Genomic DNA, 13142 nt, shown 5'->3' with positions numbered 1-13142 from the left:
TTGGGAGACTTTTAATGACTGTTTCTATTTCGTTAGGGGTATTGGACTATTTAAATAGTTTATCTGGTCTTGATTTAACTTAGGTATGTGGTACCTATCCAGAAAGTTATCCATTTCTTTTAGGTTTTCCAGTTTTGTCGAATAGAGGTTTTTGAAGTATGACCTGATGATTCTCTGGATTTCCTCAATGTCTGTTGTTATGTCCCCCTTTTCATTTCTGATTTTGTTGATTTGGATGCTCTCTCTCTGTCTTTTGGTTAGTTTGGATAAGGGCTTGTCTATCTTGTTGATTTTCTCAAAGAACCAACTCTTTGTTTCATTAATTTTTTGTATTGTTCTCTTTGTTTCTATTTTATTGATTTCAGCTCTCACTTTGATAATTTCCTGGCGTCTATTTTTCCTGGGAGACTGTGCTTCTTCTTGTTCTAGAGCTTTCAGGTATGCTGTTAAGTCTCTAGTGTGAGCTATCTCCAACTTATTTATGTGGGCATTTAGTGCTATGAATTTCCCTCTTAGTACTGCTTTCATAGTGTCCCATAAATTTGGATATGTGGTGTCTTCATTTTCATTGATCTCTAGGAAGTCTTTAATTTCTTTCTTTATTTCTTCCTTAACCCATTGGTGATTCAGTTGGGTATTATTCAGTTTCCATGAGATTGCAGGTTTTCTGTAGTTTTTGTTGTTGTTGAAATCCAACTTTAGACCATGGTGGTCTGATAGAACACAGGAGGTTATTCCAATTCTTTTGTATCTGTTTAGATTTGTTTTGTGGCCAAGTATGTGGTCAATTTTAGAGAAGGTTCCATGGGGTGCTGAGAAGAAGGTATATTCTTTTTTGTTAGGATGGAATGTTCTGTAGATATCGATTAAGTCCATTTGAGTCATGACATCAGTTCAGTCCTTTATTTCTCTGTTAAGTTTCAATTTGGGAGATCTGTCCAGTGGTGAAAGTGGGGTGTTGAGGTCTCCCACTATTAATGTGTGGGGTTTTATATGTGATTTAAGCTTTAGTAATGTTTCTTTTACATATGTGGGTGCCCTTGTGTTTGGGGCATAAATATTCAGAATTGAGACTTCATCTTGGTGGATCTTTCCTGTGATGAGTATGTAATGCCCTTCTTGATCTCTTTTGATTGATTTTAGTTTGAAGTCTATTTTGCTGGATATCAGGATGGCTACACCCGCTTGTTTCTTAAGACCGTTTGATTGGAAAGTCTTTTCCCAGCCTTTTATTTTTAGGTAGTGTCTATCTTCAAATTTGAGATGTGTTTCTTGTATGCAGCAGAAAGATGGGTCCTGCTTTCGTATCCATTCTGTAAGCCTATGTCTTTTTATAGGTGAATTAAGTCCATTGATATTGAGGGAAATTAATGACCAGTGATTGTTCATTCCTGTTATTTTTTGGTGGTGATGTGTGGGTACTTCTATACGTTGGGGTTTACTGCTGTGGCTTTATCTGTTGCCTGTGTTTTTGAGGGTGTATCTGACTTCCTTAGGTTGGAATTTTCCTTCTAGTGCTTTCTGTAGGGCTGGGTTTGTGGATAAGTATTGTTTAAATCTGGCTTTGTCATGGAATGTCTTGTTCACTCCATCTATGGTGATTGAAAGTTTTGCTGGGTATATTAGTCTAGGCTGACATCCATGGTCTCTTAGTGTCTGCATTACATCTGTCCAGGTTCTTCTGGCTTTCAAAGTCTCCATTGAGAAATCGGGTGTTATTCTGATGGGTTTGCCTTTATATGTCACTTGGCCTTTTTCCTTTGCTGCTCTTAATATTCTTTCTTTATTCTGTACGTTTAGTTGTTTAACTATTATGTGGCGAGGGGACTTTTTTTGGGGGTCTAGTCTGTTTGGTGTTCTATAAGCTTCTTGTATCTTCATAGGCATTTCCTTCTTTAAGTTGGGAAAGTTTTCTTCTATGATCTTGTTGAATATATTTTCTGTGCCCTTGAGTTGGTATTCTTCTCCTTCTTCGACCCCTATTATTCTTAGGTTTGGTCTTTTCATGGTGTCCCAAATTTCTTGGACATTTTGGTTCATGACTTTGTTGGCTTTAGTGTTTTCTTTGACTGATGAATGTATTTCTTCTACTGTATCTTCAACGCTAGAGATCCTCTCTTCCATCTCTTGCATTCTGTTGATTATACTTGCATCTGAAGTTCCCAATCGTTTTCTCAGATTTTCTATTTCCAGCATTCCCTCTGTTTGTGTCTTCTTCATTTTTTCTATTTCCCTTTTCAGGTCTTGGACTGTTTCCTTCATTTGTTTCATTGATTTTTCTTGATTTTCTCTCAGTATTTTATTGTTTTCTTCCAGGACTTTATTGATTTCTTCTAATTTGTTTGCCCTTTCCTCTAGTTGTTTACAGCGTTCTTCACATTTTTTTGTCTTTTCCTCTACACAAGCCTCTAGCTTCTTCATGATGTCATTCATAAGGCTGTTTTCTTCTGCTTCTTCCAATTTCTGATGTTCAGGTCTAGGTGTTGGAGGAGGGCTAGGGCCTGGTGATGCTGTATTGCTATTCATTTTGTTGTATATGTTTCTGCCTTGACGTCTGCCCATCTCCTTGTGGTTCGTTACTGGCCTTATCCGCACACTTGGTTCAGACAGACCAGTGTTGCAAAAGGGAAGTCCGGAGCAAGATGGGAGCTGGGGGCCGGCCTCTAAGTCTCAGGAAGAGGCTTGGGGCTCAGGCGGATGGGCGTGGGGGCAGGGCGTGGAGACTGCAGGGCCTGCCAGGGGTCTTGGAGAAGGGGATCCTTCCCGGTGGGGCTAGCAGGGAACCTGCCGGGTGGCCAGAACCTGGGGCCAAGTTGGGCAGGTCTTCCCTGGAGTGGCTGGTGCCCAGAGATGGGGTCCGGGGCCAGTATTTATTTTTTATATCAATTCCCTTGGAAAGAAGCAACCCTGTGAATGCATGTCAATGACTTTGAGAATTTTAATCCTTAATTTTTGAGTGTGATGCCCTGGGACAACCCAAAAGCTATTTTGAACACAGATTTAAAAAACATCACTGCTATCAGTGAACAAACTAAAATTAAAAAAGAAAAAAGAAGAGAACTGTCTCACGTTACTGCACTGTAAATAGTCCACATGTTACAATTTGTATTTGAAGATGAAAATGTTTAAAGACTTTTTTAGCATGATTAAGAGAAAGTAAACAATAAAACGCACTGTATAAAAACCTGTTTCATTTAATAAAGAAGATATTTTCTTGTAATGACTTCTGACAAAATAACTAATGTCTCAGCTAGTGCATTAAGAAATAATGTGCTTCTCACCATGATCCTTTCTAACCAGGCTAAGATTCTCCATGTGGCTTATCCTGCAGGGAGATAATTTACTGGCTGAAAGATGTGTGCAGCTCTATTTTTCTTCTTTTCCTAATAATTAAATTTTTTTATTCCTTCACACACACAAAAAAAAATCAATGGTACTTCTTATTACATTTAATCTTAAAAAGAAAAAAAAGGACAAATCCTTTTACTGCCAGATCCCAGTACAATAGTTCTCAATATTTTCTTCAGTCTTTGTTAGCAGCCCATTGCCACACTCAAAGAGTACTAAGTGGCTCAATAGCAATATGTTCCTTTCAGATCCTGAGTAGGACGGCAGAGGCAGATGCTAGAAAACAAGATTCAAGACTACTTCCTATACCACTCTAGGGCAGGGTGATCTATCAAAGGTATTTCAAAGTAGGGAAAATTGACAGTTCAATTTTACAACAAAATCCTTCAGGGAAACTGATTAAATGACAAGAAATACAGCCTACTTTGTTCTATGGTAACCAGTGTGCAGTGAGCCTTTTATAATAACTTTGAAATCATTTTAAAGATGGGCATATTGAAAGAGTCTGGGGGCTTGGTTTTCACCAGTTAATTGATAATTATGCCAAAGTTGAATTCTGGGGTCTTGGCCTCTTCTAGGATCTTTCCAGTTTGCTGGCCTTGCTTCTGCAGTCCTGAGATGAAGCAAGTGAAACAAAGCCTCAGTAGAAGAAAGAAGAGAAGGAACATTCTACAAAGAGCAGAGACCCACACAACAGGTTCTTGCTGGAAACATGAGTGCACAGCAAATATTCAACAAGGGCTGGGTCAGCTGCTACGAAGGGGTCTCGGAGGCCTCCTCCAGGTCATTCTGGAGCTTGGTTCAAGTATAGGGATATCTTGGACTGGCTTAAAGCCCAAGAAGGATGGCCAGAATCATGCAGTATGTATATCAGATCTGAGAGGGGGGGAGGAGAAAGAGGAAGAGGAGGAGGGGAGGAAGAGGAAGAAGGAGGAGGAGGAGAAGGAGGAGAGGAAGAGGAAGAAGAAGAAGTCAGGCACTACTCACTACTGTCATCTTCTAGTGAACATCAGGGATCATGAACCCTCACAGGAGTTAGTTAGTTTGAAAAGAAGACAGAAAGACACCACAGTTCTAAACACTAATCAGTTATTGAAACAGGTTTTACAATTGTGGAGCCCTTCATCTCTCTGAGTGGGGAAGTCTCTTCTTCCCTGAAGTTAGGAGCAATTACTAACTATACAGTCATGATTCTGTTCCAGGACTGTGTCAGGTTTCACATATGAAAAGTCCATTTTAAGATCTTTTATCAGGCCTCCTGCCAGATTACTCTCCTCAAACATTAAAAGAAAGAAGATTGAAATGTGGCATGCTTTGAAGAAGGAAGAGTCGGTAGTGAACAGCAAAGAAAGAGATGATTCCTGGCTTAGGTCCCATGGAACAAGACCACTTTTGCATGACTTCTTTTTAAACTAAAAATAATAATTCTTTTTTCTCTCCTCCTTGCAAAAAAAAAAAGTAATAAATATTCATAAGGAATTAGGAAACTGAGGAAATCTAAAAATGACAAAAGTTCACATTTGTACCACTTTGATAATAGCAGATATACTTTATTACTTATTCTTTATGGACCCTTATCTTTGAAAGAAGAATGTGTACATATGCACCTATCTGGAGCTCACAAGAGTGGAGGAAAGACGGTTTTTTCTATGGGGAAAAATGGAGACAAAGTTTGAAAGAACGAAATATGGCTCAGGAGAACTCTCAGAAGCAAGAAAAGCTGGCATGACCTCTGACAGGGGCTGGTATCTGGCAGTGTCTGTTGTCATTTTGTGATAATTTAACTCCTGCACTACTTCCATTATCTACTTCTCTTCAGCAGAAGATATTCCATATACATGACACCCTGATAAACTTTTTAGCTGAGTTCAAGTGGAGGCAACTTTTCCATCATGGGAAGCATGGTTGCAGAGAGAAGATGGGAAAGGCAGTAGGAAAGAATCAAGAATTAACAAGAAGTCCATTTTGAGAGACAGCCTCCGAAGTCCATTGATTTGGGGAAATTACTGAGGCTCCTTTCTCTCTGCAAGACATTGCTCAACATGGAGATATAAATAGGAGGGTTTCATTGGAATGGTAAAGAATCTAGGGAGAAAAGAGTTCCAAGATATCTCACACATTCTCAAATTTTTTATCTTATGTCCTATTCCAACAAGTTCAGCAAGTGAGTATAACTGAGTTTGCTTTTCAAACTTCAGAGGCTTGTACCTTCTAAATCAGTTCTCCACAACTAAGCTACATTCCAGTCCCCCAAAAGCCTTGTTTCGCTGCAACATAGTGTGAATCTTGGCTATAAGTTAAGAGAATTCAATGTCTTCTATATATGTAGCTTCCTGCTGATAAAGTGAGATATCCACAGCCCACTTACACTGTGGTTAAGCATGTCTGTAAATCAGGGGCACCAGGGACTAAGTTCAACGACTGGACAAGAGTTGGAAACTCACAAATATGACTTGCCATCCTTCCTATCAGCAAGGAACACACAAAGCTATTCTAACACCTGGTTGTCTCCCACCATGCTCTCATAACCACCACTTCTCACATTGTAGATTCCTGCTGTACAGTTTCTAGGTTTGTGTCTTTCCCCCTTTAGAATAGATGTGCAATGTCAGGTGGTAATACCATAATTTACTGCTTTACCACAATGACACTCCGGAGAAAGGCAGTTCACACAAAATATCAAGACATACCAGGCACTCCCTGGGCTGTCTTTCCACTCACTTTCATATTCCACACTTCCGTGGTGATACACAGACAAGCTGCAACAAGTTTAGGAGAATCTTACAGTTAGAGGAACCTCCAGCTGTGTTACCTGTGAAGGAGTCACAGGATTTGTGCTTACAAACCAAAAACAGATATGCTGCAGGGGACTCCACTATCACAGTCTTCAAGGAGTTGATTCCACAATATTCACTCTGTATTAATTTCCTTTGGGGTCCCAATAGTTGTGTCCTTTAAAAGTGCACTGTGAATTTTCAGGAAGACTCTGAAAGTCACTTTCTAACCTGCAAGTCCAAAGAGGTAGAGTCAATGTCTAAGTAAGAGCCAGAAAGATTTGAAATTGAAAGTTCATGCCCAGAAATCTATGGGAGTTCTATGAAGGAACTTGAATTGTCTGAACTGTTGCCTGCCTGTGACAGGAATTGCAAATGAGATAAAATAAATAGCATGTCATGTTGCTTTTCAGCCACACTTTCTCTGATTTTTTTCATGACCTCAAAATGAACAAGACAGGCCAATGTATAAAACTTACGTAGAAGAAATGGTGTTGGATTCTTATGAACAGATTGCATAAATCCAGAATATAAATGATTGTAAAATGAGGATTTATTAGATTGCCTCACATGGCCAAATGCTGGATTGTCCCATAATGACATTCTGCAGGATGGGGAGCTTGAGAAATAACACATGTTCAGTCCAAGAAACTGGAAGAAAACAAACAGATAATGTTTCCAGCCCTAGTCCTTGTTCAAGACAAAGGAATCTGGGGTCTGAACCCATGGGCAATGACAACAGAAAAAAATATTTTAGGGAATACTAAAGAAGTGTTCACTGTGCATATGTGACCTTTCTTCCACTTTTTGTTCCATCCTATTGGATAGCCCCACCAATATAGTGGGGGGTCTTCCCCACACAATTAACTGACACAAGTCACAGTCTCTGGAAAGAGCATCATGATACGTAGAGAAGGATGCTTTACTGGTTGCATGATCAGTTCTTTTTTCTCCTCAGACCTCCAGTTTCTTGGGCTGAACATCCTCTACTTCCCCAGCTCCCAGCCTGCAGACTGAAGTATGGGACAACCGAGCCTTTAGTGATAAGAGGCAAACTGATAGGAAGGATGGGAATTCATGTTTGTGAGTTTCCAACTGTGGGTCAAATCATTGAACTGAGTCCCTGGTGCCCGTCATTTACAGACTTACTTAATCCCAGTATAAGGCAGCTATAGCCATCTTATTTTCCTTAAGAAGTATCTACTTTAGAGAAGACAACAAATTCTTCTAAGGTTACAGCCCAGATTCACATTATCCAATCAACTTAGCAACCAAGATTACCCACCCATCTCATTTTAAGCTGTATTATCCCCTGGGTTAGGCACTGGAGAACATATTTATACTTAGTACAAAATAGGACTCAGCAATGGTAAAGGATAGGCTGTTACTGGAGTAGGCACCAAGATCATCATGGATACAATAAAACAGAGGCAAGCTTAGCGGAGTATAGGTAACACACAGTGATCTCACAGCTCCTGAGGCATTCTTTCACAGGTAAGTAGTTATGTAATTCTAAAGACAGCATCATGAAGGAGGGGGCCTCAGTGGAGAAAAGTTCAACCATGTGGCAAGAAAGAACCATGGAAGTGCTAGGAAATTTCATATACTCTGATCTTAGGGCATTACTCAGGCCACATTGCCACACATATAGGATGATTTGGAACTTTACCTATTACTGCCATATATTACCAAAGCATGGGGACAGGTTCTAAGAAATGCAGGGTTAGGTAACTTACCCATTGTAAAAATCTAATAAAGTATACTTACACAAACCTATGTGACTTAGCCTATTATATATGTAGCCTAGATGATATAGAGCTATCAAATGGGAAGTCTTGTGTTGCCTAAAGCATCATGATGCAACAACCTACCATTGAACTTCCACCCCATTGTCATCAGGAATCATATATCAGAAAGTCATGGTTGATGTGTGAAGTTGAAGTAAGACACTGACCACCCTCCCAATGTCTTGGTCATTAGAACCTAGGGCGAGAAGGGACATTTTGATATGCATATGCTTGACCTTCAAAAATGCATCTCCCACTGGGGAAAAATAAAAAATAAGCAAACTTCTCCTAAGATCCCACATTCTTCTCATACCCAACCCCATCTTACACTGGAGACTTCGAAAGAACAGGACACCAGGAAAACAGGGCTACAGAAGGCATGTAGCCAGCCCAGTTACCCAGTTATAAGTGAAAAAGTAAATGGAGTCACTTTCTCCTTTCCTGTTGCTAACAAAAGCACCTGAAAGAAGGAAGGTTTTAGCTCATAGTTTTAGATAGTCCGCCAAGACAGGGAAGTCAAGAGAGTGGAAACTAGGAGCAACTGGTTGCATCACATCCACAATTAAAAGCAGAGGAAGGAATGCACATTGGTGTTCAGCTTGCTTCCTCCATCTTAAATAGTGAAAGATCCCAGGCCTACAGAATAGTTCTATACGCAGTCAAGATTGGCCTTCCCACAACAGGGAATCAAAATAATCCCCAGCAGACATGCCCAGAAGCCCATTTCCCAGGTAATTCTAGATTCTGGCAAATTGACAATTCACACTAATCATTTCAATCAGTAATTCATTTTATTCTAATTACCAAGGCTTGATCTAGCTCTTTCCTATCTGTAAGTTCTATACATTCTGGATAGTTCTTTGTGTAGAGTCCTCTGCCCATTCTAAAATGCACACCAAGCCCATCCAAAGAAAGTCAGAGAAGTTTAGCTTTTATCCCCTACTGAAATACTGTTTAAATTATCAACAGTTAAAGAGTTTTTAAAATAGCTCCACACCTCCCACACTGAGAAAGATAAAACAGGCCCATGAATCTCCGCCAGCCTGGTGTTCCTAGAATCATTGCTCCACTGGGAAGGCTTAGACATCCCCAACATTGGCTCTGGTCCCCAGAACTTTCCTCTGCTTTCCATGGGCATTCTGTCTTCTAAAAACAAGAACAGATGAAGGAAACTGGGGAAAGGCAGAACCCAAGACCATTGTGTCACAGGCTTCCAGCCTGCCTTTACAGGCTGTCACCAAAGCCCACCACTGAGCCTTACCCTATCATCAGGCTTCTCAGAGGCAAAGGCTATTTCTTACCATGTGTATTGTTTGTATAGTACCAATTGCCTATGAACCATGGCGTGTGTCCAGTTCTTTGTCCTGGTTCTCATACTGCACAATGAATATATCATCCCATTAGCCACAGCTTAAAGCCCATTTCACTATCATCATCCGTTTAGGGCTTAATGGTGTTTACTGAGACTTTCACAGACTTCTTTGTGACATGTAGCCGGAGTCAGCCTAGCAACTGCAGCTAACAGATTGGGAGCCTAACCATGCCAGGGCAGAAATCACTAGCTTACAGTATCCCTGGGCATCAGGGGGTGTTCTCTGAAAAATCAAAAGGGTCTAAGAAAAGAAAATAAGTGGTTAGCTACTAATATGGACAAAGGAAATAACAAGCAGCATACTGAGAGCCCTATACGTCTTTGCAGCCTTTAGTGAGAGGGAGGGAAAGAGAAGGTGATGTGGCCATTTGTCAGATCATGCCGTGGGAGTTGATGGCAGGAAAGATGCCTTAGCACTTGGTAATAGCCTCCCACGAGGACTTAGTATGACTCAAAGATGCCTAAGCAGGGCAGCTGGGTGGAACTGAAATGCTCAACCTAGCCACTTCAGTGATCATGCAAACCACCCTCTCCTGAGCTCCTGTCTGCTCTCACGTACTCGCCCAGGCCTTTCAGCCACTGAGAGTTCACCTCCCCCCCACCCCCCCACCCCCCCCACTGCCGCCCTTGCCTTCAGCAAACACATTTGTGCATGAGGTTCCTAGAATATTTACTTTCACTTAAGTAGGAATTCAAACTGGTTGCACTTCTTGCCCAACAGTTACTTTGCGCTCTCTGGTAACCCCTCTACAGGTAGAATGGAAGGACACCTTCCCTACAGGTGGTAATTTCAAAAAGAAGCTGGCATCAACCAGGGCTGCACTGCAACCACGTGTATGTAAAGGCTAGAAAAGAGTCTTCCACGAGTTGTCTGCTTGCCTGGACCCCCACACCAAGTCAGCAGAATTCTTCTAGTGAACCAAAGCCCATATTTCGTGAACTTTGTCAGCTTACTCATGCTACAACTCAGTTATTTTCTGCTCGGTTCCTCGTCCTGCCCAACTTTAAGAAAAGCACCACATCTTGAAAATCGAGTTAAGTGTATTTCTCACTAGGTCAAGATGATGTTTGGTTTTCAGAGTCTTCATGGGAAAGTTACTGCCCAGCAAAAAGTGCAGCCAGGAGCAGTTTCGGTGCACATAGGCTAGGCTGGCTCAACCTTGATTTGCTACTGTCTTTCAAACACTTTGAACCCCACCCCAACCTCCATCCCCATGTCCCAGAACAGAGGGACACTCCTGAGAGGAGGCTGGCATATGGCCCCTGAGTCACTGGAGTCACCATCATGCTATAGAAGATGGCTTTCATTGCCCTGTCTGCGTCTTCTGGTCTCCCTGTCTGGTTCCTTTGTTGGGTTTCTTTATGTTTAGTTATTGCTAAAGTTGGACCTTCAGCACTCACTACTAAGCTTTCTGTATTTGTCCTGAGAGCACAGCCAGGCATCTCAAAGTGAACTCAGGTGCACTGAATCCGCCCCTGGCTTCAGTTCCTTGCTGAAGCACAGAGTAGCACGACCTTCCAGACCCACGCCCATCCTTCTCGCTCATTTTGCATCACCGTAGTACTGGAAGCACAATTTTCTTTTCTGCTCTTGCTTTTACAGGCTGTACCTGCTTCTACCACACCCAGAATTCCTGTTTGGTCTGGCAGAGCTCTAATATTGAGAGGTCAGAACCAGCCCTAACTCTGCGGAGGTGGGGAAACCCTGGAGATTCAGAGAGGAAAATTCATTACATCCCATTCTTGGGTTCCAGCTGGAGCAACCAGCAGGGAGCAGGACAAGTCCACACTGCCACCTAGAGGCGATACTCCCTAAAGACAGTTGAATATGGCCCTGCCTATTCTCATGCCTGTTTGTTGAGATAGAAGCTTCAACCCAAGGACACTGGCCTGGAGACTGGCCAGGAGTGAACTTAGTATCCTGGACTGCCATGAAGAGAAGAAACAGAAACTTGTGTGCTAAATTCAAGTCACTTCAGAGCACAGGAGAGGTAAAGACAGAGGCTAGAACTCTTTAGGGGATCTAGAAGAAAGGGGTCCTTGCATGTGGATGTGTAAGTGCACACGAAAGATCTTAAAGGGTAGGGAATCATACTCTGGGCCTGACTTAAATGCAAGTAAACACAGGCAATTAAAATTATCTATGACTTTATATTCTTCTGCAGTGTTTGAAAGTGCTTCTATCGAGGCCTTCTATAAAGTATAGGCATAGACTGCTTTATGTGATGAATGAAGCCACTTAGCTGTCTTAAACCCAGGGAAGCTCACCATACATCAGCAGAGCTGATCCCCCATGCAGAGCAGGAGTTTAGAGTTTCCCCCGGCTTCCTTCAGACGTGTTGGTCTGAAAGTGGAGGGGGGGGGAGGACTGTTCAACAGTGCTTCCCTATACCCTACAACAATGGCCTACCCCCACACCCATTGCCCCCACACTGCAGCCAGATTTCTGTGGCCCAGTAAAATCAACAACATTGGCTTTGTCTGTGAATCAGCATTCTCGGCTTTACTGAAGGGACAGTGGGTCCCTGATCCATTTGGTGACCCCAGGATGGCTGAAGAGTCAGGTAGAATCATCTATAGGCTCCTAACTCCTATGCCAGGGGTGATTGTGACTATTGCCAGTTAATTCAGTCAGGGATGTTGCTGGAAACAGCTATCCATGATCTCTTCTGTGCCTGTATGGCCTCAAATAAATCACAATAGGGCAGCCCAGCTTCCAAGGCTGAATATCCAAACAGAGACAGAATCATAGGAAGACACAGACTGACAGATCAACACCTCAAAAAAGGAAGATGCCACACATGCATGGGCACATGTGCAAACACACACACACACACACACACACACACACACACACACACACACACACACGGGGGAGGGGGTGTGGAATTGACACAAGATGCAGACAGAAACAGAGAACAAAGCCAGATAAAACTGAGACCCTCTTGTGACCCAACCTTGGAGGACATTTCTTGGTCTCAGGCCTATTGAGGTGCAGGGAAAATTAGTTCTTATTCTTGAGGAGCAAAAGGGAAGTTTCAAAATACTGCCTTAGCCACTTTAGGAAAGCACCATTTTCATAGTCTGCCATCTGATTAATCAGTTCCCATTATAAGTGCTAAGTGGCTTTTGGTAATACCCAGTGAAAAGAGTCTAGAAAAAGTAGTTTTCTCTGCTAAAGAGCACAAATGAAAAATAACAACTATTTGGTAAAGAAAAAATCCATAGTTCTATTTCAATGCTTTTCTCAGAAATAATCCACTCTCATTGTCTATTAGCTGATTCTACACTGTGTGCTTAATTCATGCTGAATCTTACATTCACCTTCTTTTCCTGAGTTATTCCATATCTAACTCATTCCCTCCCATCTCTAATATCCTATGAGAATAGATGCTGTCTGAAAGATTTCTTGGAAAAACTAGATTCCAGATTATGTGAGAACTGGGCTCCTTAAAATCTCTCGAGTATACCAAATCTCCATACATTCAAATTCCCTGAGCCAATCCTGGTCTTGATTACACTCAATTATTTCCTTGGGTTCAGAGAGACAGTGGAGATTTTAGAGTGATTTCTTGTAACTATTCCTTGTAAGCTACCCCCACAAGGACTGAACATCACTTCCACCTTGTCGTCTGCTTCCTGTACCTCCAACTTTGCAACAATCAGCCACTAAGCATCAAGTGAATGACAAGTTAAAATGTTTCAATTTTCTTTTGCATTAGTGTCACATGGTAAAACAACTAAAAATAGTCATGGAAATAAGCAGTGGACTTTAAATCTCACTTCTGCCCTTGAGCCCCAACCACTCACAGAGGTTTTTGGTAATAAACATGTGAAGAAGCTGCACTGGTTTACCTATGT

Source organism: Peromyscus californicus, unplaced genomic scaffold (genome assembly GCF_007827085.1).
Source record: "Peromyscus californicus insignis strain IS unplaced genomic scaffold, ASM782708v3 Scaffold_34__1_contigs__length_536609, whole genome shotgun sequence".
NCBI classification, from domain to species: domain Eukaryota; kingdom Metazoa; phylum Chordata; class Mammalia; order Rodentia; family Cricetidae; genus Peromyscus; species Peromyscus californicus.
The sequence above is the reverse complement of the archived record's forward strand: the minus strand, read 5'-3'. Positions refer to the sequence as shown.